This window comes from Oncorhynchus kisutch, linkage group LG15, assembly GCF_002021735.2.
Source record: "Oncorhynchus kisutch isolate 150728-3 linkage group LG15, Okis_V2, whole genome shotgun sequence".
Taxonomy (NCBI): Eukaryota; Metazoa; Chordata; class Actinopteri; order Salmoniformes; family Salmonidae; genus Oncorhynchus; species Oncorhynchus kisutch.
The window spans coordinates 31,450,974-31,475,429 of record NC_034188.2 but is presented as its reverse complement, the minus strand read 5'-3'; the positions used below and the strand labels follow the sequence as shown (position 1 = coordinate 31,475,429).

The 24,456-nt window shown below is 42.1% G+C and overlaps 21 non-coding genes across 21 annotated transcripts; all 21 read right to left on the bottom strand.

Moving 5' to 3' along the window:
* Positions 1-120: 120 nt before the first annotated feature.
* trnaa-agc (transfer RNA alanine (anticodon AGC)) lies at positions 121-193 on the bottom strand. Its single transcript has one exon. It is a non-coding gene; the product is annotated as a tRNA-Ala (tRNA).
* A 1,256-nt stretch (positions 194-1,449) lies between these two features.
* trnaa-agc (transfer RNA alanine (anticodon AGC)) lies at positions 1,450-1,522 on the bottom strand. The gene has a single exon. It is a non-coding gene; the product is annotated as a tRNA-Ala (tRNA).
* Positions 1,523-2,778: 1,256 nt separating this feature from the next.
* trnaa-agc (transfer RNA alanine (anticodon AGC)) lies at positions 2,779-2,851 on the bottom strand. Its single transcript has one exon. It is a non-coding gene; the product is annotated as a tRNA-Ala (tRNA).
* A 239-nt stretch (positions 2,852-3,090) lies between these two features.
* On the bottom strand, positions 3,091-3,163 carry trnaa-agc (transfer RNA alanine (anticodon AGC)). The gene has a single exon. It is a non-coding gene; the product is annotated as a tRNA-Ala (tRNA).
* Positions 3,164-3,402: 239 nt separating this feature from the next.
* On the bottom strand, positions 3,403-3,475 carry trnaa-agc (transfer RNA alanine (anticodon AGC)). Its single transcript has one exon. It is a non-coding gene; the product is annotated as a tRNA-Ala (tRNA).
* A 162-nt stretch (positions 3,476-3,637) lies between these two features.
* trnaa-agc (transfer RNA alanine (anticodon AGC)) lies at positions 3,638-3,710 on the bottom strand. The gene has a single exon. It is a non-coding gene; the product is annotated as a tRNA-Ala (tRNA).
* A 1,256-nt stretch (positions 3,711-4,966) lies between these two features.
* On the bottom strand, positions 4,967-5,039 carry trnaa-agc (transfer RNA alanine (anticodon AGC)). Its single transcript has one exon. It is a non-coding gene; the product is annotated as a tRNA-Ala (tRNA).
* Positions 5,040-5,983: 944 nt separating this feature from the next.
* Positions 5,984-6,056, bottom strand: trnaa-agc (transfer RNA alanine (anticodon AGC)). The gene has a single exon. It is a non-coding gene; the product is annotated as a tRNA-Ala (tRNA).
* A 239-nt stretch (positions 6,057-6,295) lies between these two features.
* On the bottom strand, positions 6,296-6,368 carry trnaa-agc (transfer RNA alanine (anticodon AGC)). The gene has a single exon. It is a non-coding gene; the product is annotated as a tRNA-Ala (tRNA).
* A 944-nt stretch (positions 6,369-7,312) lies between these two features.
* trnaa-agc (transfer RNA alanine (anticodon AGC)) lies at positions 7,313-7,385 on the bottom strand. Its single transcript has one exon. It is a non-coding gene; the product is annotated as a tRNA-Ala (tRNA).
* Positions 7,386-7,858: 473 nt separating this feature from the next.
* trnaa-agc (transfer RNA alanine (anticodon AGC)) lies at positions 7,859-7,931 on the bottom strand. The gene has a single exon. It is a non-coding gene; the product is annotated as a tRNA-Ala (tRNA).
* A 240-nt stretch (positions 7,932-8,171) lies between these two features.
* Positions 8,172-8,244, bottom strand: trnaa-agc (transfer RNA alanine (anticodon AGC)). The gene has a single exon. It is a non-coding gene; the product is annotated as a tRNA-Ala (tRNA).
* A 4,620-nt stretch (positions 8,245-12,864) lies between these two features.
* trnaa-agc (transfer RNA alanine (anticodon AGC)) lies at positions 12,865-12,937 on the bottom strand. The gene has a single exon. It is a non-coding gene; the product is annotated as a tRNA-Ala (tRNA).
* A 1,256-nt stretch (positions 12,938-14,193) lies between these two features.
* Positions 14,194-14,266, bottom strand: trnaa-agc (transfer RNA alanine (anticodon AGC)). The gene has a single exon. It is a non-coding gene; the product is annotated as a tRNA-Ala (tRNA).
* A 239-nt stretch (positions 14,267-14,505) lies between these two features.
* On the bottom strand, positions 14,506-14,578 carry trnaa-agc (transfer RNA alanine (anticodon AGC)). The gene has a single exon. It is a non-coding gene; the product is annotated as a tRNA-Ala (tRNA).
* Positions 14,579-15,521: 943 nt separating this feature from the next.
* trnaa-agc (transfer RNA alanine (anticodon AGC)) lies at positions 15,522-15,594 on the bottom strand. The gene has a single exon. It is a non-coding gene; the product is annotated as a tRNA-Ala (tRNA).
* Positions 15,595-16,850: 1,256 nt separating this feature from the next.
* trnaa-agc (transfer RNA alanine (anticodon AGC)) lies at positions 16,851-16,923 on the bottom strand. Its single transcript has one exon. It is a non-coding gene; the product is annotated as a tRNA-Ala (tRNA).
* Positions 16,924-17,162: 239 nt separating this feature from the next.
* Positions 17,163-17,235, bottom strand: trnaa-agc (transfer RNA alanine (anticodon AGC)). Its single transcript has one exon. It is a non-coding gene; the product is annotated as a tRNA-Ala (tRNA).
* Positions 17,236-20,184: 2,949 nt separating this feature from the next.
* Positions 20,185-20,257, bottom strand: trnaa-agc (transfer RNA alanine (anticodon AGC)). Its single transcript has one exon. It is a non-coding gene; the product is annotated as a tRNA-Ala (tRNA).
* Positions 20,258-20,496: 239 nt separating this feature from the next.
* On the bottom strand, positions 20,497-20,569 carry trnaa-agc (transfer RNA alanine (anticodon AGC)). Its single transcript has one exon. It is a non-coding gene; the product is annotated as a tRNA-Ala (tRNA).
* A 2,274-nt stretch (positions 20,570-22,843) lies between these two features.
* Positions 22,844-22,916, bottom strand: trnaa-agc (transfer RNA alanine (anticodon AGC)). Its single transcript has one exon. It is a non-coding gene; the product is annotated as a tRNA-Ala (tRNA).
* Between the last annotated feature and the right edge of the window lie 1,540 nt (positions 22,917-24,456).

Here is a 24,456-nt window from a genome sequence, read left to right as displayed (position 1 = left end):
TCCTCGGGTTAGCCGCATCAATTAACATTTACATTTTAGAGCTAGACAAGCACACTTGATTCAATTTGTTAGTCCAGAGCTACAACAACAATGTGTGCTGATTGAACCAGACAAAGTAATTGGAGGATGCGGGCATCGATCCCGCTACCTCTCGCATGCTAAGCGAGCGCTCTACCATTTGAGCTAATCCCCCTGTGCCTTCAAAAAGAAGTATGAAATCTCAATGACCGCACTGCCAAATCCCTCGTCCATAAGAAAGGATACTTTTTTTAAAGTATGCTTGCTTCAGCTGTCTAAAAGTATTTTTCATGGTAGTTCAGTAAATGTTGAAGTAGTGACTGGAGTAAGCCCAGTGGTGGAAATAGTTGTATTGTTGTGTTAGTGAGTTTTGGGTGTTTGATAGCAGAAAAACCTGCGAGTCTGGAGTTCCCCCTGCTGGCTGTCTGTGGAATAACATTAGGATCAGTTGATCGTGGGGAAATGCATGTTAGTTGCCCATATCTAGCTGATAATTGTGAAGTCAAACGTTTGCTTTGTGTATATCTTGATTCGTCTATTGTTGCCATTGTCCTGGCTGGAAGGAGGTTCAGTGAATGGGGTGGTGAAGCGTGAGGTAATACAGTAGGGGGAGTGCGAGTGCTTCTTAAATGTATTGCTTTATGCATTCTCCTCACTCGCGTCCACACAAAAACATACTCAAGAGAACGGAGTGGAGAATACAATCGGAGCATGAGTGTGGAGCATGGTAGTATGTTTGGAAAAACACCCCTAGAGTTTGAAAGCTACAAGCCCCCACTCACCCAGTAATTTTTGAACTGTCCCTAAATAATCCCATTAAAACACTGCATGAGAAAAATGTCAGAAACTCAAAACAATTGAAAGTACAGAGTATAAAACAGTACTTAGCCTAATATATTATTAACAGCCACGATAGCGTTGTCTACTGGTAGGTCTATTTTGAATTAATATTTCAACTCGTCACCAAGCTCTACCTGACACTAGTTGTTCCCAGCTATCGTCCTCGGGTAGCCGCAGCAATTCACATTTACATTTTAGAGCCAGACAAGCACACTTGATTCAATTTGTTAGTCCAGAGCTACAACAACAATGTGTGCTGATTGAACCAAAAAAAGTAATTGGAGGATGCGGGCATCAATCCCGCTACCTCTCGCATGCTAAGCGAGCGCTCTAACATTTGAGCTAATCCCCCTGTGCCTAAAACAAGAAGTATGAAATCTCAATGACCGCACTGCCAAATCCCTCGTCCATAAGAACGGATACTTTTTAAAAAGTATGCTTGCTTCAGCTGTCTAAAAGTATTTTTCATGGTAGTTCAGTAAATGTTGAAGTTGTGACTGGAGTAAGCCCAGTGGTGGAAATAGTTGTATTGTTGGGTTAGTATCCAGAGCTACAACAACAATGTGTGCTGATTGAACCAAACTAAATATTTGGAGGATGCGGGCATCGATCACGCTACCTCTCGCATGCTAAGCGAGCGCTCTACCATTTGAGCTAATCCCCCTGTGCCTCCAACAAGAAGTATGAAATCTCAATGACCGCACTGCCAAATCCCTCGTCCATAAGAAAGGATACTTTTTTAAAAGTATGCTTGCTTCAGCTGTCTAAAAGTATTTTTCATGGTAGTTCAGTAAATGTTGAAGTAGTGACTGGAGTAAGCCCAGTGGTGGAAATAGTTGTATTGTTGTGTTAGTGAGTTTTGGGTGTTTGATAGCAGAAAAACCTGCGAGTCTGGAGTTCCCCCTGCTGGCTGTCTGTGGAATAACATTAGGATCAGTTGATCGTGGGGAAATGCATGTTAGTTGCCCATATCTAGCTGATAATTGTGAAGTCAAACGTTTGCTTTGTGTATATCTTGATTCGTCTATTGTTGCCATTGTCCTGGCTGGAAGGAGGTTCAGTGAATGGGGTGGTGAAGCGTGAGGTAATACAGTAGGGGGAGTGCGAGTGCTTCTTAAATGTATTGCTTTATGCATTCTCCTCACTCGCGTCCACACAAAAACATACTCAAGAGAACGGAGTGGAGAATACAATCGGAGCATGAGTGTGGAGCATGGTAGTATGTTTGGAAAAACACCCCTAGAGTTTGAAAGCTACAAGCCCCCACTCACCCAGTAATTTTTGAACTGTCCCTAAATAATCCCATTAAAACACTGCATGAGAAAAATGTCATAAACTCAAAACAATTGAAAGAACAGAGTATAAAACAGTACTTAGCCTAATATATTATTAACAGCCACGATAGCGTTGTCTACTGGTAGGTCTATTTTGAATTCATATTTCAACTCGTCACCACGCTCTACCTGACACTAGTTGTTCCCAGCTATCGTCCTCGGGTAGCCGCAGCAATTCACATTTACATTTTAGAGCCAGACAAGCACACTTGATTCAATTTGTTAGTCCAGAGCTACAACAACAATGTGTGCTGATTGAACCAAACAAAGTAATTGGAGGATGCGGGAATCGATCCCGCTACCTCGCGCATGCTAAGCGAGCGCTCTACCATTTGAGCTAGTACCCCTGTGCCTACGAAAAGAAGTATGAAATCTCAATGACCGCACTGCCAAATCCCTCGTCCATAAGAAAGGATACTTTTTTAAAAGTATGCTTGCTTCAGCTGTCTAAAAGTATTTTTCATGGTAGTTCAGTAAAGGTTGAAGTAGTGACTGCAGTAAGCCCAGTGGTGGAAATAGTTGTATTGTTGGGTTAGTATCCAGAGCTACAACAACAATGTGTGCTGATTGAATCAAACCAAATATTTGGAGGATGCGGGCATCGATCCCGCTACCTCTCGCATGCTAAGCGAGCGCTCTACCATTTGAGCTAATCCCCCTGTGCCTCCAACAAGAAGTATGAAATCTCAATGACCGCACTGCCAAATCCCTCGTCCATAAGAAAGGATACTTTTTTTAAAGTATGCTTGCTTCAGCTGTCTAAAAGTATTTTTCATGGTAGTTCAGTAAATGTTGAAGTTGTGACTGGAGTAAGCCCAGTGGTGGAAATAGTTGTATTGTTGGGTTAGTATCCAGAGCTACAACAACAATGTGTGCTGATTGAACCAAACTAAATATTTGGAGGATGCGGGCATCGATCCCGCTACCTCTCGCATGCTAAGCGAGCGCTCTACCATTTGAGCTAACCCCCCTGTGCCTTCAAAAAGAAGTATGAAATCTCAATGACCGCATTGCCAAATCCCTCGTCCATAAGAACGGATACTTTTTAAAAAGTATGCTTGCTTCAGCTGTCTAAAAGTATTTTTCATGGTAGTTCAGTAAATGTTGAAGTTGTGACTGGAGTAAGCCCAGTGGTGGAAATAGTTGTATTGTTGGGTTAGTATCCAGAGCTACAACAACAATGTGTGCTGATTGAACCAAGCTAAATATTTGGAGGATGCGGGCATCGATCCCGCTACCTCTTGCATGCTAAGCGAGCGCTCTACCATTTGAGCTAATCCCCCCTTCACCACGCTCTACCTGACACTAGTTGTTCCCAGCTATCGTCCTCGGGTTAGCCGCATCAATTAACATTTACATTTTAGAGCTAGACAAGCACACTTGATTCAATTTGTTAGTCCAGAGCTACAACAACAATGTGTGCTGATTGAACCAGACAAAGTAATTGGAGGATGCGGGCATCGATCCCGCTACCTCTCGCATGCTAAGCGAGCGCTCTACCATTTGAGCTAATCCCCCTGTGCCTTCAAAAAGAAGTATGAAATCTCAATGACCGCACTGCCAAATCCCTCGTCCATAAGAAAGGATACTTTTTTAAAAGTATGCTTGCTTCAGCTGTCTAAAAGTATTTTTCATGGTAGTTCAGTAAATGTTGAAGTAGTGACTGGAGTAAGCCCAGTGGTGGAAATAGTTGTATTGTTGTGTTAGTGAGTTTTGGGTGTTTGATAGCAGAAAAACCTGCGAGTCTGGAGTTCCCCCTGCTGGCTGTCTGTGGAATAACATTAGGATCAGTTGATCATGGGGAAATGCATGTTAGTTGCCCATATCTAGCTGATAATTGTGAAGTCAAACGTTTGCTTTGTGTATATCTTGATTCGTCTATTGTTGCCATTGTCCTGGCTGGAAGGAGGTTCAGTGAATGGGGTGGTGAAGCGTGAGGTAATACAGTAGGGGGAGTGCGAGTGCTTCTTAAATGTATTGCTTTATGCATTCTCCTCACTCGCGTCCACACAAAAACATACTCAAGAGAACGGAGTGGAGAATACAATCGGAGCATGAGTGTGGAGCATGGTAGTATGTTTGGAAAAACACCCCTAGAGTTTGAAAGCTACAAGCCCCCACTCACCCAGTAATTTTTGAACTGTCCCTAAATAATCCCATTAAAACACTGCATGAGAAAAATGTCAGAAACTCAAAACAATTGAAAGTACAGAGTATAAAACAGTACTTAGCCTAATATATTATTAACAGCCACGATAGCGTTGTCTACTGGTAGGTCTATTTTGAATTAATATTTCAACTCGTCACCAAGCTCTACCTGACACTAGTTGTTCCCAGCTATCGTCCTCGGGTAGCCGCAGCAATTCACATTTACATTTTAGAGCCAGACAAGCACACTTGATTCAATTTGTTAGTCCAGAGCTACAACAACAATGTGTGCTGATTGAACCAAAAAAAGTAATTGGAGGATGCGGGCATCAATCCCGCTACCTCTCGCATGCTAAGCGAGCGCTCTAACATTTGAGCTAATCCCCCTGTGCCTAAAACAAGAAGTATGAAATCTCAATGACCGCACTGCCAAATCCCTCGTCCATAAGAACGGATACTTTTTAAAAAGTATGCTTGCTTCAGCTGTCTAAAAGTATTTTTCATGGTAGTTCAGTAAATGTTGAAGTTGTGACTGGAGTAAGCCCAGTGGTGGAAATAGTTGTATTGTTGGGTTAGTATCCAGAGCTACAACAACAATGTGTGCTGATTGAACCAAACTAAATATTTGGAGGATGCGGGCATCGATCACGCTACCTCTCGCATGCTAAGCGAGCGCTCTACCATTTGAGCTAATCCCCCTGTGCCTCCAACAAGAAGTATGAAATCTCAATGACCGCACTGCCAAATCCCTCGTCCATAAGAAAGGATACTTTTTTTAAAGTATGCTTGCTTCAGCTGTCTAAAAGTATTTTTCATGGTAGTTCAGTAAATGTTGAAGTAGTGACTGGAGTAAGCCCAGTGGTGGAAATAGTTGTATTGTTGTGTTAGTGAGTTTTGGGTGTTTGATAGCAGAAAAACCTGCGAGTCTGGAGTTCCCCCTGCTGGCTGTCTGTGGAATAACATTAGGATCAGTTGATCGTGGGGAAATGCATGTTAGTTGCCCATATCTAGCTGATAATTGTGAAGTCAAACGTTTGCTTTGTGTATATCTTGATTCGTCTATTGTTGCCATTGTCCTGGCTGGAAGGAGGTTCAGTGAATGGGGTGGTGAAGCGTGAGGTAATACAGTAGGGGGAGTGCGAGTGCTTCTTAAATGTATTGCTTTATGCATTCTCCTCACTCGCGTCCACACAAAAACATACTCAAGAGAACGGAGTGGAGAATACAATCGGAGCATGAGTGTGGAGCATGGTAGTATGTTTGGAAAAACACCCCTAGAGTTTGAAAGCTACAAGCCCCCACTCACCCAGTAATTTTTGAACTGTCCCTAAATAATCCCATTAAAACACTGCATGAGAAAAATGTCATAAACTCAAAACAATTGAAAGAACAGAGTATAAAACAGTACTTAGCCTAATATATTATTAACAGCCACGATAGCGTTGTCTACTGGTAGGTCTATTTTGAATTCATATTTCAACTCGTCACCACGCTCTACCTGACACTAGCTGTTCCCAGCTATCGTCCTCGGGTAGCAGCAGCAATTCACATTTACATTTTAGAGCTAGACAAGCACACTTGATTCAATTTGTTAGTCCAGAGCTACAACAACAATGTGTGCTGATTGAACCAAACAAAGTAATTGGAGGATACGGGCATCGATCCCGCTACCTCTCGCATGCTAAGCGAGCACTCTACCATTTGAGCTAATCCCCCTGTGCCTCTGAAAAGAAGTATGAAATCTCAATGACCGCACTGCCAAATCCCTCGTCCATAAGAAAGGATACTTTTTTAAAAGTATGCTTGCTTCAGCTGTCTAAAAGTATTTTTCATGGTAGTTCAGTAAAGGTTGAAGTAGTGACTGCAGTAAGCCCAGTGGTGGAAATAGTTGTATTGTTGGGTTAGTATCCAGAGCTACAACAACAATGTGTGCTGATTGAACCAAACTAAATATTTGGAGGATGCGGGCATCGATCCCGCTACCTCTCGCATGCTAAGCGAGCGCTCTACCATTTGAGCTAATCCCCCTGTTCCTCCAACAAGAAGTATGAAATCTCAATGACCGCACTGCCAAATCCCTCGTCCATAAGAAAGGATACTTTTTTTAAAGTATGCTTGCTTCAGCTGTCTAAAAGTATTTTTCATGGTAGTTCAGTAAATGTTGAAGTAGTGACTGGAGTAAGCCCAGTGGTGGAAATAGTTGTATTGTTGTGTTAGTGAGTTTTGGGTGTTTGATAGCAGAAAAACCTGCGAGTCTGGAGTTCCCCCTGCTGGCTGTCTGTGGAATAACATTAGGATCAGTTGATCGTGGGGAAATGCATGTTAGTTGCCCATATCTAGCTGATAATTGTGAAGTCAAACGTTTGCTTTGTGTATATCTTGATTCGTCTATTGTTGACATTGTCCTGGCTGGAAGGAGGTTCAGTGAACGGGGTGGTGAAGCGTGAGGTAATACAGTAGGGGGAGTGCGAGTGCTTCTTAAATGTATTGCTTTATGCATTCTCCTCACTCGCGTCCACACAAAAACATACTCAAGAGAACGGAGTGGAGAATACAATCGGAGCATGAGTGTGGAGCATGGTAGTATGTTTGGAAAAACACCCCTAGAGGTTGAAAGCTACAAGCCCCCACTCATCCAGTAATTTTTGAACTGTCCCTAAATAATCCCATTAAAACACTGCATGAGAAAAATGTCATAAACTCAAAACAATTGAAAGAACAGAGTATAAAACAGTACTTAGCCTAATATATTATTAACAGCCACGATAGCGTTGTCTACTGGTAGGTCTATTTTGAATTCATATTTCAACTCGTCACCAAGCTCTACCTGACACTAGTTGTTCCCAGCTATCGTCCTCGGGTAGCCGCAGCAATTCACATTTACATTTTAGAGCCAGACAAGCACACTTGATTCAATTTGTTAGTCCAGAGCTACAACAACAATGTGTGCTGATTGAACCAAAAAAAGTAATTGGAGGATGCGGGCATCGATCCCGCTACCTCTCGCATGCTAAGCGAGCGCTCTACCATTTGAGCTAATCCCCCTGTGCCTTCAAAAAGAAGTATGAAATCTCAATGACCGCACTGCCAAATCCCTCGTCCATAAGAAAGGATACTTTTTTTAAAGTATGCTTGCTTCAGCTGTCTAAAAGTATTTTTCATGGTAGTTCAGTAAAGGTTGAAGTAGTGACTGCAGTAAGCCCAGTGGTGGAAATAGTTGTATTGTTGGGTTAGTATCCAGAGCTACAACAACAATGTGTGCTGATTGAACCAAACCAAATATTTGGAGGATGCGGGCATCGATCCCGCTACCTCTCGCATGCTAAGCGAGCGCTCAGCCATTTGAGCTAATCCCCACGTCACCACGCTCTACCTGACACTAGTTGTTCCCAGCTATCGTCCTCGGGTAGCCGCAGCAATTCACATTTACATTTTAGAGCTAGACAAGTACACTTGATTCAATTTGTTAGTCCAGAGCTACAACAACAATGTGTGCTGATTGAACCAAACAAAGTAATTGGAGGATACGGGCATCGATCCCGCTACCTCTCGCATGCTAAGCGAGCACTCTACCATTTGAGCTAATCCCCCTGTGCCTAAAACAAGAAGTATGAAATCTCAATGACCACACTGCCAAATCCCTCGTCCATAAGAACGGATACTTTTTTTAAAAGTATGCTTGCTTCAGCTGCCTAAAAGTATTTTTCATGGTAGTTCAGTAAATGTTGAAGTTGTGACTGGAGTAAGCCCAGTGGTGGAAATAGTTGTATTGTTGGGTTAGTATCCAGAGCTACAACAACAATGTGTGCTGATTGAACCAAACTAAATATTTGGAGGATGCGGGCATCGATCCCGCTACCTCTCGCATGCTAAGCGAGCGCTCTACCATTTGAGCTAATCCCCCTGTGCCTCCAACAATAAGTATGAAATCTCAATGACCGCACTGCCAAACCCCTCGTCCATAAGAAAGGATACTTTTTTTAAAGTATGCTTGCTTCAGCTGTCTAAAAGTATTTTTCATGGTAGTTCAGTAAATGTTGAAGTAGTGACTGGAGTAAGCCCAGTGGTGGAAATAGTTGTATTGTTGTGTTAGTGAGTTTTGGGTGTTTGATAGCAGAAAAACCAGCGAGTCTGGAGTTCCCCTGCTGGCTGTCTGTGGAATAACATTAGGATCAGTTGATCGTGGGGAAATGCATGTTAGTTGCCCATATCTAGCTGATAATTGTGAAGTCAAACGTTTGCTTTGTGTATATCTTGATTCGTCTATTGTTGCCATTGTCCTGGCTGGAAGGAGGTTCAGTGAATGGGGTGGTGAAGCGTGAGGTAATACATTAGGGGGAGTGCGAGTGCTTCTAAAATGTATTGCTTTATGCATTCTCCTCACTCGCGTCCACACAAAAACGTACTCAAGAGAACGGAGTGGAGAATACAATCGGAGCATGAGTGTGGAGCATGGTAGTATGTTTGGAAAAACACCCCTAGAGTTTAAGAGCTACAAGCCCCCACACACCCAGTAATTTTTGAACTGTCCCTAAATAATCCCATTAAAACACTGCATGAGAAAAATGTCAGAAACTCAAAACAATTGAAAGAACAGAGTATAAAACAGTACTTAGCCTAATATATTATTAACAGCCACGATAGCGTTGTCTACTGGTAGGTCTATTTTGAATTAATATTTCAACTCGTCACCAAGCTCTACCTGACACTAGTTGTTCCCAGCTATCGTCCTCGGGTAGCCGCATCAATTCACATTTACATTTTAGAGCCAGACAAGCACACTTGATTCAATTTGTTAGTCCAGAGGTACAACAACAATGTGTGCTGATTGAACCAAACAAAGTAATTGGAAGATGCGGGCATCGATCACGCTACCTCTCGCATGCTAAGCGAGCACTCTACCATTTGAGCTAATCCCCCTGTGCCTAAAACAAGAAGTATGAAATCTCAATGACCACACTGCCAAATCCCTCGTCCATAAGAAAGGATACTTTTTTTAAAGTATGCTTGCTTCAGCTGTCTAAAAGTATTTTTCATGGTAGTTCAGTAAATGTTGAAGTTGTGACTGGAGTAAGCCCAGTGGTGGAAATAGTTGTATTGTTGGGTTAGTATCCAGAGCTACAACAACAATGTGTGCTGATTGAACCAAACTAAATATTTGGAGGATGCGGTCATCGATCCCGCTACCTCTCGCATGCTAAGCGAGCGCTTTAGCATTTGAGCTAATCCCCCTGTGCCTCCAACAATAAGTATGAAATCTCAATGACCGCACTGCCAAATCCCTCGTCCATAAGAAAGGATACTTTTTTAAAAGTATGCTTGCTTCAGCTGTCTAAAAGTATTTTTCATGGTAGTTCAGTAAATGTTGAAGTAGTGACTGGAGTAAGCCCAGTGGTGGAAATAGTTGTATTGTTGTGTTAGTGAGTTTTGGGTGTTTGATAGCAGAAAAACCTGCGAGTCTGGAGTTCCCCCTGCTGGTTGTCTGTGGAATAACATTAGGATCAGTTGATCGTGGGGAAATGCATGTTAGTTGCCCATATCTATCTGATAATTGTGAAGTCAAACGTTTGCTTTGTGTATATCTTGATTCGTCTATTGTTGCCATTGTCCTGGCTGGAAGGAGGTTCAGTGAATGGGGTGGTGAAGCGTGAGGTAATACAGTAGGGGGAGTGCGAGTGCTTCTTAAATGTATTGCTTTATGCATTCTCCTCACTCGCGTCCACACAAAAACGTACTCAAGAGAACGGAGTGGAGAATACAATCGGAGCATGAGTGTGGAGCATGGTAGTATGTTTGGAAAAACACCCCTAGAGTTTAAGAGCTACAAGCCCCCACACACCCAGTAATTTTTGTACTGTCCCTAAATAATCCCATTAAAACACTGCATGAGAAAAATGTCAGAAACTCAAAACAATTGAAAGTACAGAGTATAAAACAGTACTTAGCCTAATATATTATTAACAGCCACGATAGCGTTGTCTACTGGTAGGTCTATTTTGAATTAATATTTAAACTCGTCACCAAGCTCTACCTGACACTAGTTGTTCCCAGCTATCGTCCTCGGGTAGCCGCATCAATTCACATTTACATTTTAGAGCCAGACAAGCACACTTGATTCAATTTGTTAGTCCAGAGCTACAACAACAATGTGTGCTGATTGAACCAAACAAAGTAATTGGAGGATGCGTGCATCGATCCCGCTACCTCTCGCATGCTAAGCGAGCACTCTACCATTTGAGCTAATCCCCCTGTGCCTAAAACAAGAAGTATGAAATCTCAATGACCGCACTGCCAAATCCCTCGTCCATAAGAACGGATACTTTTTTTAAAAGTATGCTTGCTTCAGCTGTCTAAAAGTATTTTTCATGGTAGTTCAGTAAATGTTGAAGTTGTGACTGGAGTAAGCCCAGTGGTGGAAATAGTTGTATTGTTGGGTTAGTATCCAGAGCTACAACAACAATGTGTGCTGATTGAACCAAACTAAATATTTGGAGGATGCGGGCATCAATCCCGCTACCTCTCGCATGCTAAGCGAGCGCTCTACCATTTGAGCTAATCCCCCTGTAGCTCCAACAAGAAGTATGAAATCTCAATGACCGCACTGCCAAATCCCTCGTCCATAAGAAAGGATACTTTTTTTAAAGTATGCTTGCTTCAGCTGTCTAAAAGTATTTTTCATGGTAGTTCAGTAAATGTTGAAGTAGTGACTGGAGTAAGCCCAGTGGTGGAAATAGTTGTATTGTTGTGTTAGTGAGTTTTGGGTGTTTGATAGCAGAAAAACCTGCGAGTCTGGAGTTCCCCCTGCTGGTTGTCTGTGGAATAACATTAGGATCAGTTGATCGTGGGGAAATGCATGTTAGTTGCCCATATCTATCTGATAATTGTGAAGTCAAACGTTTGCTTTGTGTATATCTTGATTCGTCTATTGTTGCCATTGTCCTGGCTGGAAGGAGGTTCAGTGAATGGGGTGGTGAAGCGTGAGGTAATACATTAGGGGGAGTGCGAGTGCTTCTTAAATGTATTGCTTTATGCATTCTCCTCACTCGCGTCCACACAAAAACGTACTCAAGAGAACGGAGTGGAGAATACAATCGGAGCATGAGTGTGGAGCATGGTAGTATGTTTGGAAAAACACCCCTAGAGTTTAAGAGCTACAAGCCCCCACACACCCAGTAATTTTTGAACTGTCCCTAAATAATCCCATTAAAACACTGCATGAGAAAAATGTCAGAAACTCAAAACAATTGAAAGTACAGAGTATAAAACAGTACTTAGCCTAATATATTATTAACAGCCACGATAGCGTTGTCTACTGGTAGGTCTATTTTGAATTAATATTTCAACTCGTCACAAAGCTCTACCTGACACTAGTTGTTCCCAGCTATCGTCCTCGGGTAGCCGCAACAATTCACATTTACATTTTAGAGCCAGACAAGCACACTTGATTCAATTTGTTAGTCCAGAGATACAACAACAATGTGGGCTGATTGAACCAAACAAAGTAATTGGAGGATGCGGGCATCGATCCCGCTACCTCTCACATGCTAAGCAAGCGCTCTACCATTTGAGCTAATACCCCTGTGCCTCTAACAAGAAGTATGAAATCTCAATGACCGCACTGCCAAATCCCTCGTCCATAAGAAAGGATACTTTTTTTAAAGTATGCTTGCTTCAGCTGTCTAAAAGTATTTTTCATGGTAGTTCAGTAAAGGTTGAAGTAGTGACTGCAGTAAGCCCAGTGGTGGAAATAGTTGTATTGTTGGGTTAGTGAGTTTTGGGTGTATGATAGCAGAAAAACCTGCGAGTCTGGAGTTTCCCCTGCTGGCTGTCTGTGGAATAACATTAGGATCAGTTGATCATGGGGAAATGCATGTTAGTTTGCCCATATCTAGCTGATAATTGTGAAGTCAAACGTTTGCTTTGTGTATATCTTGATTCGTCTATTGTTGCCATTGTCCTGGCTGGAAGGAGGTTCAGTGAATGGGGTGGTGAAGCGTGAGGTAATACAGTAGGGGGAGTGCGAGTGCTTCTTAAATGTATTGCTTTATGCATTCTCCTCACTCGCGTCCACACAAAAACGTACTCAAGAGAACGGAGTGGAGAATACAATCGGAGCATGAGTGTGGAGCATGGTAGTATGTTTGGAAAAACACCCCTAGAGTTTGAGAGCTACAAGCCCCCACACACCCAGTAATTTTTGAACTGTCCCTAAATAATCCCATTAAAACACTGCATGAGAAAAATGTCATAAACTCAAAACAATTGAAAGAACAGAGTATAAAACAGTACTTAGCCTAATATATTATTAACAGCCACGATAGCGTTGTCTACTGGTAGGTCTATTTTGAATTCATATTTCAACTCGTCACCACGCTCTACCTGACACTAGTTGTTCCCAGCTATCGTCCTCGGGTAGCCGCAGCAATTCACATTTACATTTTAGAGCCAGACAAGCACACTTGATTCAATTTGTTAGTCCAGAGCTACAACAACAATGTGTGCTGATTGAACCAAACAAAGTAATTGGAGGATGCGGGTATCGATCCCGCTACCTCTCGCATGCTAAGCGAGCGCTCTACCATTTGAGCTAATCCCCATGTGCCTAAAACAAGAAGTATGAAATCTCAATGACCGCACTGCCAAATCCCTCGTCCATAAGAACGGATAATTTTTAAAAAGTATGCTTGCTTCAGCTGTCTAAAAGTATTTTTCATGGTAGTTCAGTAAATGTTGAAGTTGTGACTGGAGTAAGCCCAGTGGTGGAAATAGTTGTATTGTTGGGTTAGTATCCAGAGCTACAACAACAATGTGTGCTGATTGAACCAAACAAAGTAATTGGAGGATGCAGGCATCGATCCCGCTACCTCGCGCATGCTAAGCGAGCGCTCTACCATTTGAGCTAATACCCCTGTGCCTACGAAAAGAAGTATGAAATCTCAATGACCGCACTGCCAAATCCCTCATCCATAAGAAAGGATACTTTTTTTAAAGTATGCTTGCTTCAGCTGTCTAAAAGTATTTTTCATGGTAGTTCAGTAAAGGTTGAAGTAGTGACTGGAGTAAGCCCAGTGGTGGAAATAGTTGTATTGTTGTGTTAGTGAGTTTTGGGTGTTTGATAGCAGAAAAACCTGCGAGTCTGGAGTTCCCCCTGCTGGCTGTCTGTGGAATAACATTAGGATCAGTTGATCGTGGGGAAATGCATGTTAGTTGCCCATATCTAGCTGATAATTGTGAAGTCAAACGTTTGCTTTGTGTATATCTTGATTCGTCTATTGTTGCCATTGTCCTGGCTGGAAGGAGGTTCAGTGAATGGGGTGGTGAAGCGTGAGGTAATACAGTAGGGGGAGTGCGAGTGCTTCTTAAATGTATTGCTTTATGCATTCTCCTCACTCGCGTCCACACAAAAACGTACTCAAGAGAACGGAGTGGAGAATACAATCGGAGCATGAGTGTGGAGCATGGTAGTATGTTTGGAAAAACACCCCTAGAGTTTGAGAGCTACAAGCCCCCACACACCCAGTAATTTTTGAACTGTCCCTAAATAATCCCATTAAAACACTGCATGAGAAAAATGTCATAAACTCAAAACAATTGAAAGAACAGAGTATAAAACAGTACTTAGCCTAATATATTATTAACAGCCACGATAGCGTTGTCTACTGGTAGGTCTATTTTGAATTCATATTTCAACTCGTCAACACGCTCTACCTGACACTAGTTGTTCCCAGCTATCGTCCTCGGGTAGCCGCAGCAATTCACATTTACATTTTAGAGCCAGACAAGCACACTTGATTCAATTTGTTAGTCCAGAGCTACAACAACAATGTGTGCTGATTGAACCAAACAAAGTAATTGGAGGATGCGGGTATCGATCCCGTTACCTCTCGCATGCTAAGCGAGCGCTCTACCATTTGAGCTAATCCCCCTGTGCCTAAAACAAGAAGTATGAAATCTCAATGACCGCACTGCCAAATCCCTCGTCCATAAGAACGGATACTTTTTAAAAAGTATGCTTGCTTCAGCTGTCTAAAAGTATTTTTCATGGTAGTTCAGTAAATGTTGAAGTTGTGACTGGAGTAAGCCCAGTGGTGGAAATAGTTGTATTGTTGGGTTAGTATCCAGAGCTACAACAACAATGTGTGCTGATTGAACCAAACTAAATATATGGAGGATGCGGGTATCGATCCCACTACCTCTCGCATGCTAAGCGAGCGCTCTACCATTTGAGCTAATCCCCCTGTGGCTCCAACAAGAAGTATGAAATCTCAATGACCGCACTGCCAAATCCCTCATCCATAAGAAAGGATACTTTTTTAAAGTATGCTTGCTTCAGCTGTCTAAAAGTATTTTTCATGGTAGTTCAGTAAAGGTTGAAGTAGTGACTGGAGTAAGCCCAGTGGTGGAAATAGTTGTATTGTTGTGTTAGTGAGTTTTGGGTGTTTGATAGCAGAAAAACCTGCGAGTCTGGAGTTCCCCCTGCTGGCTGTCTGTGGAATAACATTAGGATCAGTTGATCGTGGGGAAATGCATGTTAGTTGCCCATATCTAGCTGATAATTGTGAAGTCAAACGTTTGCTTTGTGTATATCTTGATTCGTCTATTGTTGCCATTGTCCTGGCTGGAAGGAGGTTCGGTGAATGGGGTGGTGAAGCGTGAGGTAATACAGTAGGGGGAGTGCGAGTGCTTCTTAAATGTATTGCTTTATGCATTCTCCTCACTCGCGTCCACACAAAAACGTACTCAAGAGAACGGAGTGGAGAATACAATCGGAGCATGAGTGTGGAGCATGGTAGTATGTTTGGAAAAACACCCCTAGAGTTTGAGAGCTACAAGCCCCCACACACCCAGTAATTTTTGAACTGTCCCTAAATAATCCCATTAAAACACTGCATGAGAAAAATGTCATAAACTCCAAACAATTGAAAGAACAGAGTATAAAACAGTACTTAGCCTAATATATTATTAACAGCCACGATAGCGTTGTCTACTGGTAGGTCTATTTTGAATTAATATTTCAACTCGTCACCACGCTCTACCTGACACTAGTTGTTCCCAGCTATCGTCCTCGGGTAGCCGCAGCAATTCACATTTACATTTTAGAGCCAGACAAGCACACTTGATTCAATTTGTTAGTCCAGAGCTACAACAACAATGTGTGCTGATTGAACCAAACAAAGTAATTGGAGGATGCGGGTATCGATCCCGCTACCTCTCGCATGCTAAGCGAGCGCTCTACCATTTGAGCTAATCCCCCTGTGCCTAAAACAAGAAGTATGAAATCTCAATGACCGCACTGCCAAATCCCTCGTCCATAAGAACGGATACTTTTTAAAAAGTATGCTTGCTTCAGCTGTCTAAAAGTATTTTTCATGGTAGTTCAGTAAATGTTGAAGTTGTGACTGGAGTAAGCCCAGTGGTGGAAATAGTTGTATTGTTGGGTTAGTATCCAGAGCTACAACAACAATGTGTGCTGATTGAACCAAACAAAGTAATTGGAGGATGCAGGCATCGATCCCGCTACCTCGCGCATGCTAAGCGAGCGCTCTACCATTTGAGCTAATACCCCTGTGCCTACGAAAAGAAGTATGAAATCTCAATGACCGCACTGCCAAATCCCTCATCCATAAGAAAGGATACTTTTTTAAAAGTATGCTTGCTTCAGCTGTCTAAAAGTATTTTTCATGGTAGTTCAGTAAAGGTTGAAGTAGTGACTGGAGTAAGCCCAGTGGTGGAAATAGTTGTATTGTTGTGTTAGTGAGTTTTGGGTGTTTGATAGCAGAAAAACCTGCGAGTCTGGAGTTCCCCCTGCTGGCTGTCTGTGGAATAACATTAGGATCAGTTGATCGTGGGGAAATGCATCTTAGTTGCCCATATCTAGCTGATAATTGTGAAGTCAAACGTTTGCTTTGTGTATATCTTGATTCGTCTATTGTTGCCATTGTCCTGGCTGGAAGGAGGTTCAGTGAATGGGGTGGTGAAGCGTGAGGTAATACAGTAGGGGGAGTGCGAGTGCTTCTTAAATGTATTGCTTTATGCATTCTCCTCACTCGCGTCCACACAAAAACGTACTCAAGAGAACGGAGTGGAGAATACAATCGGAGCATGAGTGTGGAGCATGGTAGTATGTTTGGAAAAACACCCCTAGAGTTTGAGAGCTACAAGCCCCCACACACCCAGTAATTTTTGAACTGTCCCTAAATAATCCCATTAAAACACTGCATGAGAAAAATGTCATAAACTCAAAACAATTGAAAGAACAGAGTATAAAACAGTACTTAACCTAATATATTATTAACAGCCACGATAGCGTTGTCTACTGGTAGGTCTATTTTGAATTAATATTTCAACTCGTCACCACGCTCTACCTGACACTAGTTGTTCCCAGCTATCGTTCTCGGGTAGCCGCAGCAATTCACATTTACATTTTAGAGCCAGACAAGCACACTTGATTCAATTTGTTAGTCCAGAGCTACAACAACAATGTGTGCTGATTGAACCAAACAAAGTAATTGGAGGATGCGGGTATCGATCCCGTTACCTCTCGCATGCTAAGCGAGCGCTCTACCATTTGAGCTAATCCCCCTGTGCCTAAAACAAGAAGTATGAAATCTCAATGACCGCACTGCCAAATCCCTCGTCCATAAGAACGGATACTTTTTAAAAAGTATGCTTGCTTCAGCTGTCTAAAAGTATTTTTCATGGTAGTTGAGTAAATGTTGAAGTTGTGACTGGAGTAAGCCCAGTGGTGGAAATAGTTGTATTGTTGGGTTAGTATCCAGAGCTACAACAACAATGTGTGCTGATTGAACCAAACTAAATATTTGGAGGATGCGGGTATCGATCCCACTACCTCTCGCATGCTAAGCGAGCGCTCTACCATTTGAGCTAATCCCCCTGTGGCTCCAACAAGAAGTATGAAATCTCAATGACCGCACTGCCAAATCCCTCATCCATAAGAAAGGATACTTTTTTTAAAGTATGCTTGCTTCAGCTGTCTGAAAGTATTTTTCATGGTAGTTCATTAAAGGTTGAAGTAGTGACTGGAGTAAGCCCAGTGGTGGAAATAGTTGTATTGTTGTGTTAGTGAGTTTTGGGTGTTTGATAGCAGAAAAACCTGCGAGTCTGGAGTTCCCCCTGCTGGCTGTCTGTGGAATAACATTAGGATCAGTTGATCGTGGGGAAATGCATGTTAGTTGCCCATATCTAGCTGATAATTGTGAAGTCAAACGTTTGCTTTGTGTATATCTTGATTCGTCTATTGTTGCCATTGTCCTGGCTGGAAGGAGATTCAGTGAATGGGGTGGTGAAGCGTGAGGTAATACAGTAGGGGGAGTGCGAGTGCTTCTTAAATGTATTGCTTTATGCATTCTCCTCACTCGCGTCCACACAAAAACATACTCAAGAGAACGGAGTGGAGAATACAATCGGAGCATGAGTGTGGAGCATGGTAGTATGTTTGGAAAAACACCCCTAGAGTTTGAAAGCTACAAGCCCCCACTCACCCAGTAATTTTTGAACTGTCCCTAAATAATCCCATTAAAACACTGCATGAGAAAAATGTCATAAACTCAAAACAATTGAAAGAACAGAGTATAAAACAGTACTTAGCCTAATATATTATTAACAGCCACGATAGCGTTGTCTACTGGTAGGTCTATTTTGAATTCATATTTCAACTCGTCACCACGCTCTACCTGACACTAGTTGTTCCCAGCTATCGTCCTCGGGTAGCCGCAGCAATTCACATTTACATTTTAGAGCCAGACAAGCACACTTGATTCAATTTGTTAGTCCAGAGCTACAACAACAATGTGTGCTGATTGAACCAAACAAAGTAATTGGAGGATGCAGGCATCGATCCCGCTACCTCGCGCATGCTAAGCGAGCGCTCTACCATTTGAGCTAATACCCCTGTGCCTACGAAAAGAAGTATGAAATCTCAATGACCGCACTGCCAAATCCCTCATCCATAAGAAAGGATACTTTTTTTAAAGTATGCTTGCTTCAGCTGTCTAAAAGTATTTTTCATGGTAGTTCATTAAAGGTTGAAGTAGTGACTGGAGTAAGCCCAGTGGTGGAAATAGTTGTATTGTTGTGTTAGTGAGTTTTGGGTGTTTGATAGCAGAAAAACCTGCGAGTCTGGAGTTCCCCCTGCTGGCTGTCTGTGGAATAACATTAGGATCAGTTGATCGTGGGGAAATGCATGTTAGTTGCCCATATCTAGCTGATAATTGTGAAGTCAAACGTTTGCTTTGTGTATATCTTGATTCGTCTATTGTTGCCATTGTCCTGGCTGGAAGGAGGTTCAGTGAATGGGGTGGTGAAGCGTGAGGTAATACAGTAGGGGGAGTGCGAGTGCTTCTTAAATGTATTGCTTTATGCATTCTCCTCACTCGCGTCCACACAAAAACGTACTCAAGAGAACGGAGTGGAGAATACAATCGGAGCATGAGTGTGGAGCATGGTAGTATGTTTGGAAAAACACCCCTAGAGTTTGAAAGCTACAAGCCCCCACTCACCCAGTAATTTTTGAACTGTCCCTAAATAATCCCATTAAAACACTGCATGAGAAAAATGTCATAAACTCAAAACAATTGAAAGAACAGAGTATAAAACAGTACTTAGCCTAATATATTATTAACAGCCACGATAGCGTTGTCTACTGGTAGGTCTATTTTGAATTCATATTTCAACTCGTCACCACGCTCTACCTGACACTAGTTGTTCCCAGCTATCGTCCTCGGGTAGCCGCAGCAATTCACATTTACATTTTAGAGCCAGACAAGCACACTTGATTCAATTTGTTAGTCCAGAGATACAACAACAATGTGTGCTGATTGAACCAAACAAAGTAATTGGAGGATGCAGGCATCGATCCCACTACCTCTCGCATGCTAAGCGAGCGCTCTACCTTTTGAGCTAATCCACCTGTGCCTCCAACAAGAAGTATGAAATCTCAATGACCGCACTGCCAAATCCCTCGTCCATAAGAAAGGATACTTTTTTTAAAGTATGCTTGCTTCAGCTGTCTAAAAGTATTTTTCATGGTAGTTCAGTAAATGTTGAAGTAGTGACTGGAGTAAGCCCAGTGGTGGAAATAGTTGTATTGTTGTGTTAGTGAGTTTTGGGTGTTTGATAGCAGAAAAACCTGCGAGTCTGGAGTTCCCCCTGCTGGCTGTCTGTGGAATAATATTAGGATCAGTTGATCGTGGGGAAATGCATGTTAGTTGCCCATATCTAGCTGATAATTGTGAAGTCAAACGTTTGCTTTGTGTATATCTTGATTCGTCTATTGTTGCCATTGTCCTGGCTGGAAGGAGGTTCAGTGAATGGGGTGGTGAAGCATGAGGTAATACAGTAGGGGGAGTGCGAGTGCTTCTTAAATGTATTGCTTTATGCATTCTCCTCACTCGCGTCCACACAAAAACATACTCAAGAGAACGGAGTGGAGAATACAATCGGAGCATGAGTGTGGAGCATGGTAGTATGTTTGGAAAAACACCCCTAGAGTTTGAGAGCTACAAGCCCCCACACACCCAGTAATTTTTGAACTGTCCCTAAATAATCCCATTAAAACACTATATATATATATATAGTATAAAACAGTACTTAGCCTAATATATTATTAACAGCCACAATAGCATTGTCTACTGGTAGGTCTATTTTGAATTAATATTTCAACTCGTCACCAAGCTCTACCTGACACTAGTTGTTCCCAGCTATCGTCCTCGGGTAGCCGCAGCAATTCACATTTACATTTTAGAGCCAGACAAGTACACTTAATACAATTTGTTAGTCCAGAGCTACAACAACAATGTGTGCTGATTGAACCAAACAAAGTAATTGGAGGATGCGGGCATCGATCCCGCTACCTCTCGCATGCTAAGCGAGCACTCTACCATTTGAGCTAATCCCCCTGTGCCTAAAACAAGAAGTATGAAATCTCAATGACCGCACTGCCAAATCCCTCGTCCATAAGAACGGATACTTTTTTTAAAGTATGCTTGCTTCAGCTGTCTAAAAGTATTTTTCATGGTAGTTCAGTAAATGTTGAAGTTGTGACTGGAGTAAGCCCAGTGGTGGAAATAGTTGTATTGTTGGGTTAGTATCCAGAGCTACAACAACAATGTGTGCTGATTGAACAACACTAAATATTTGGAGGATGAGGGCATCGATCCCGCTACCTCTCGCATGCTAAGCGAGCGCTCTACCATTTGAGCTAATCCCCCTGTAGCTCCAACAGGAAGTATGAAATCTCAATGACCGCACTGCCAAATCCCTCGTCCATAAGAAAGGATACTTTTTTTAAAGTATGCTTGCTTCAGCTGTCTAAAAGTATTTTTCATGGTAGTTCAGTAAATGTTGAAGTAGTGACTGGAGTAAGCCCAGTGGTGGAAATAGTTGTATTGTTGTGTTAGTGAGTTTTGGGTGTTTGATAGCAGAAAAACCTGCGAGTCTGGAGTTCCCCCTGCTGGCTGTCTGTGGAATAATATTAGGATCCGTTGATCGTGGGGAAATGCATGTTAGTTGCCCATATCTAGCTGATAATTGTGAAGTCAAACGTTTGCTTTGTGTATATCTTGATTCGTCTATTGTTGCCATTGTCCTGGCTGGAAGGAGGTTCAGTGAATGGGGTGGTGAAGCGTGAGGTAATACAGTAGGGGGAGTGCGAGTGCTTCTTAAATGTATTGCTTTATGCATTCTCCTCACTCGCGTCCACACAAAAACATACTCAAGAGAACGGAGTGGAGAATACAATCGGAGCATGAGTGTGGAGCATGGTAGTATGTTTGGAAAAACACCCCTAGAGTTTGAAAGCTACAAGCCCCCACTCACCCAGTAATTTTTGAACTGTCCCTAAATAATCCCATTAAAACACTGCATGAGAAAAATGTCATAAACTCAAAACAATTGAAAGAACAGAGTATAAAATAGTACTTAGCCTAATATATTATTAACAGCCACGATAGCGTTGTCTACTGGTAGGTCTATTTTGAATTCATATTTCAACTCGTCACCACGCTCTACCTGACACTAGTTGTTCCCAGCTATCGTCCTCGGGTAGCCGCAGCAATTCACATTTACATTTTAGAGCTAGACAAGCACACTTGATTCAATTTGTTAGTCCAGAGCTACAACAACAATGTGTGCTGATTGAACCAAACAAAGTAATTGGAGGATGCGGGCATCGATCCCGCTACCTCTCGCATGCTAAGCAAGCACTCTACCATTTGAGCTAATCCCCATGTACCTCTGAAGAGAAGTATGAAATCTCAATGACCGCACTGCCAAATCCCTCGTCCATAAGAACGGATACTTTTTTAAAAAGTATGCTTGCTTCAGCTGTCTAAAAGTATTTTTCATGGTAGTTCAGTAAATGTTGAAGTTGTGACTGGAGTAAGCCCAGTGGTGGAAATAGTTGTATTGTTGGGTTAGTATCCAGAGCTACAACAACCATGTGTGCTGATTGAACCAAACCAAATATTTGGAGGATGCGGGCATCGATCCCACTACCTCTCGCATGCTAAGCGAGCGCTCTACCTTTTGAGCTAATCCACCTGTGCATCCAAAAAGAAGTATGAAATCTCAATGACCGCACTGCCAAATCCCTCATCCATAAGAAAGGATACTTTTTTTAAAGTATGCTTGCTTCAGCTGTCTAAAGGTATTTTTCATGGTAGTTCAGTAAAGGTTGAAGTAGTGACTGGAGTAAGCCCAGTGGTGGAAATAGTTGTATTGTTGTGTTAGTGAGTTTTGGGTGTTTGATAGCAGAAAAACTTGCGAGTCTGGAGTTCCCCCTGCTGGCTGTCTGTGGAATAACATTAGGATCAGTTGATCGTGGGGAAATGCATGTTAGTTGCCCATATCTAGGTGATAATTGTGAAGTCAAACGTTTGCTTTGTGTATATCTTGATTCGTCTATTGTTGCCATTGTCCTGGCTGGAAGGAGGTTCAGTGAATGGGGTGGTGAAGCATGAGGTAATACAGTAGGGGGAGTGCGAGTGCTTCTTAAATGTATTGCTTTATGCATTCTCCTCACTTGCGTCCACACAAAAACATACTCAAGAGAACGGAGTGGAGAATACAATCGGAGCATGAGTGTGGAGCATGGTAGTATGTTTGGAAAAACACCCCTAGAGTTTGAGAGCTACAAGCCCCCACACACCCAGTAATTTTTGAACTGTCCCTAAATAATCCCATTAAAACACTGCATGAGAAAAATGTCATAAACTCAAAACAATTGAAAGAACAGAGTATAAAACAGTACTTAGCCTAATATATTATTAACAGCCACGATAGCATTGTCTACTGGTAGGTCTATTTTGAATTAATATTTCAACTCGTCACCACGCTCTACCTGACACTAGTTGTTCCCAGCTATTGTCCTCGGGTAGCCGCAGCAATTCACATTTACATTTTAGAGCCAGACAAGCACACTTGATTCAATTTGTTAGTCCAGAGCTACAACAACAATGTGTGCTGATTGAACCAAACAAAGTAATTGGAGGATGCGGGCATCGATCCCGCTACCTCTCGCATGCTAAGCGAGCACTCTACCATTTGAGCTAATCCCCCTGTGCCTCCGAAAAGAAGTATGAAATCTCAATGACCGCACTGCCAAATCCCTCGTCCATAAGAAAGGATACTTTTTTTAAAGTATGCTTGCTTCAGCTGTCTAAAAGGATTTTTCATGGTAGTTCAGTAAAGGTTGAAGTAGTGACTGGAGTAAGCCCAGTGGTGGAAATAGTTGTATTGTTGGGTTAGTATCCAGAGCTACAACAACAATGTGTGCTGATTGAACCAAACCAAATATTTGGAGGATGCGGGCATCGATCCCGCTACCTCTCGCATGCTTGCTTCAGCTGTCTAAAAGTATTTTCATGGTAGTTCAGTAAAGGTTGAAGTAGTGACTGCAGTAAGCCCAGTGGTGGAAATAGTTGTATTGTTGGGTTAGTGAGTTTTGGGTGTATGATAGCTGAAAAACTGGCGAGTCTGGAGTTCCCCCTGCTGGCTGTCTGTGGAATAACATTAGGGTCAGTTGATCGTGGGGAAATGCATGTTAGTCGCCCGAAACATGGTCACTGTTTTCCTGTCTTTTGTCATGCTTATGCTCACTGCGTCTCAGTGGATCGCTCCAAGGCCTTTCTACTGTAAGCAGAGGAGAGGACAGCCTTCCAGTAGAATAAATAAGAGTCACAGCTCCCAACATTTACTAACAAATGAACAGCTACTAAATCAAAGATCTGTCTCATAAACTACACATGTGCCTACATGTGATAACCAAAGGGGATTTTTGCATTACCCCAAGCGACCACATAATTTGTCCCTTTAATTTATGTAAAAATTCGGTGGTTTGGTGGGATTTCCTAAATTCCAGTGTGTTTCTGCTTGCCACAACAAAGTCAAAAGAGAAAATGAACTGGCACACAGACTAAGATATTAGGACCTGTTTAGTAGCAAAAAGAAGGCTGTCCATCATATCGCAAAGCCATTATGACAAGGGCTCCTCCTCCCCTGTAGGATAAATAATAATAATAATGATTTATTCTATATAGCACTTTTCATTACACACCAAATCTCAAAGTAGCTTTAAAAACTCAAATAAACTCAAAGTGATCTGGTACATACTTGGCCGATGGCTTCCAAAGCTTCAGATGATAATAATAAGATGGAGAGTGATGGAGTCTGTAGTTAGAGAGGAGTTGAGGCAGTAAGGCAGTTCACTTCAGATACTTAGCTTGCACTTGTATGTGCTAGAAAACTGTGCTACATACCAATTATTTTCAATATGTATAAATATAGAGATACAAATATATGCATGACTCCTGCTCTTTTTGTTTTACCTTTTAATAAAGCACTTCAATGGGGATCCCTCTTAATGGTTCATGAGTAATTTGGTATTGTTCGGCATGTTTAACGTTACCTGCCTAAGTACCTTAGATCGCAAGCCCATAATTAGTCAATAGGGCTGACTGGCTAGCTACTAGTACTGTTAACTAGCCAGATAGCCACAAAGCATTGTTAGCTAGCTAATGTAACCATGAAGAATTGACATCTATCTTACATATTATACGTTTTAGGTCATTTTTGTCCTGTTTAGCTATCTGGCTAGCTA